This window comes from Hydra vulgaris, chromosome 08, assembly GCF_038396675.1.
Source record: "Hydra vulgaris chromosome 08, alternate assembly HydraT2T_AEP".
NCBI lineage: Eukaryota > Metazoa > Cnidaria > Hydrozoa > Anthoathecata > Hydridae > Hydra > Hydra vulgaris.
The window spans coordinates 2,795,168-2,797,435 of record NC_088927.1 but is presented as its reverse complement, the minus strand read 5'-3'; the positions used below and the strand labels follow the sequence as shown (position 1 = coordinate 2,797,435).

Below are 2,268 nucleotides of genomic sequence, written 5' to 3'. Positions count from 1 at the left end.
ATGATCAATACACTCAAGCATCGCCCTATTGTTTTCTTCTTGCATTATGAGTCCAATATCTCTAAGTTGTTCCCCTTTCATTCTCTTCTTGAACCTTAATCTTCTTTTTACGGTTATTCTAAATTGGTCTGCTTTTAAAAGTGTCTCTTCAATTGCATGCTCCACTAAGTGACTGCGCTTCTCCTCCAGAAAAACTCTTAATGCCTCTAACTTGGTCATTACTTTGTCAAGAGTTAGGCCTTTAGTCTGCAGATGCTGATGTATTAAATTAACTTCCTCAAGTACAGCAGCCCAAAAACAAAGGTAGCACAGAAACCTCAAATCACAGACAGCAGGTAAAGAACCTTGTGCTGCACCTCTTGTTTCCGCATTTTCATGAAGATCACATTGAGCTTCAATTGCCGCCACACATTCAAAAAACTTATCTTTCACCGGTTTAACACCAGCATGATGTGCACTCCAGTGTGTTGTTGATAGCCTTTTAACCGACATTGCAGTGTGTTCAATTAAAATATTCCATCATTGGGTGGAAGCAGCAAAAAGGAATAAATTCTCTCAAGAGCTCTAAAAAATGTTACACATATAGCATTTTCAGAAAAAGAGTGTTTACCACACAAGTTAAGCGAATGTTCTACGTATCCGTTAAAAATAGCTTTCTTGATCTTTCTTTTCAGAATGGTTTGAACACCTTTGTTACAGCATTATCATAACCTTACGCTTTGCACATCATTATGTCAAGTCCATCATTTTCTAAATTTTTTAAAATTTCGAAACATAGGTCATCAGCTTTTTTACCCTTTAAGGAAAAAATCCTAGAACACTTCTCTCACTTCAACTTTCCAGTTGTGGATTTTCACATATCTGATCACCTCAGACATCTGGTTAGTGTGTGATATGTCAGCTGAGGTGTCAAACATGATTCCGAAATACCTTACAGCTTTTATATCATTTAAAAGAATTTCCTTCACATGATTTGTCCGAACAGTTATAAATTCATTCTGAGTTTCTGGTGAAAGATAAGATACATTCAAAGATGCTTTTACTGTTGATGTACTTTGCTTTAAAATCATTAAGTGTTCTTTCAATGGAGGGTCACATTTAGAAAGCATCTTAACCATCTCAAGAAAGTTTCCTTTATTCAAAAAAGATGTACCTTGCTTATGGCCACGAAATGCTAGATTTTGCTTTGCAAGAAATAATGTGATATCAAGCAATCTATGCAAGATATCCCTCCAATTTTTTTTATCCCTATTCATTACAGAAACACAGTCGGCATCAATTATTTTGCAAAGCTTAAGGCCTGCCAACATTTTCCATTTTTCAAGAGAATCTAGATGGTAATCTGATATGTCAATTGGTTTCCACCACTGCGGAAACCAATTGACAAATTTTGATGTTTGTTCTGTTACATTAATAGTAAAGAGTCTGCAGCAAAACAGTATAATTTCTCACTGATGAGCGATTAAACCATCCATGACCGCAGTATTTTCTCACCATTTGGTATCTTCTTGTAGAACCATTCTTTAGACAGATGGCGCACATCTCCTTTAGTCTTTGCACCTTGCCTTGTCACAGTACTGAAAGGCTCATCCTTGTTCTGAAAAGAATCACTTCCTTTTTTGATAATTTCAACTCTAAAATGATCTGGAACAGGTGCATTCTAAAAAGAAGCATCAGATAAAATATTTTATTTTTTCTCATCTACTTGACTCAACACATTTACAGTATCATGACAAGAATCATTTTCAGCATGCATTTCTGTTTCAAAGTCATTTACTGCTACTTCATTGTGTATTTCTGCATCAATCTTGTGGTTGTGATTCTCTTCCATTTCTTGCTTTAGTAGTTCTTTTGAAGATTGCGTGCTGTCAGGATTTGAGGAATCTATATCAATTGTAGATTGTGGAAGAAGATCATTTTATGAACCTTGGCCATCAATTAGTCTCCTGACATATTGAAGCATGAATCCAGTTAGTGATTTTAGTGATTCACATTTTTTCTTCTTAGCTTTTCGCTGCTCGCATTCACAAGGCTTCTTTGATTTTTGCACTCCATGTGGCATGATAGAATATTTTAAACTAATATATATATATATAATAAATCAGGTATATCAAATATATAATAAACAAACCATATATATATAAAATACAACTAAACAAAAAGATATATATATATATATATATATATATATATATATATATATATATATATATATATATATATATGTATATATGTATATATATATATATATATATATATATACATGTG

General features: G+C 33.3%; 1 pseudogene; it reads right to left on the bottom strand.

Annotated features, from left to right (window-relative positions):
- Positions 1 to 670: 670 nt before the first annotated feature.
- On the bottom strand, positions 671 to 2,062 carry LOC136082925 (zinc finger MYM-type protein 1-like; annotated as a pseudogene).
- Positions 2,063 to 2,268: the final 206 nt, after the last annotated feature.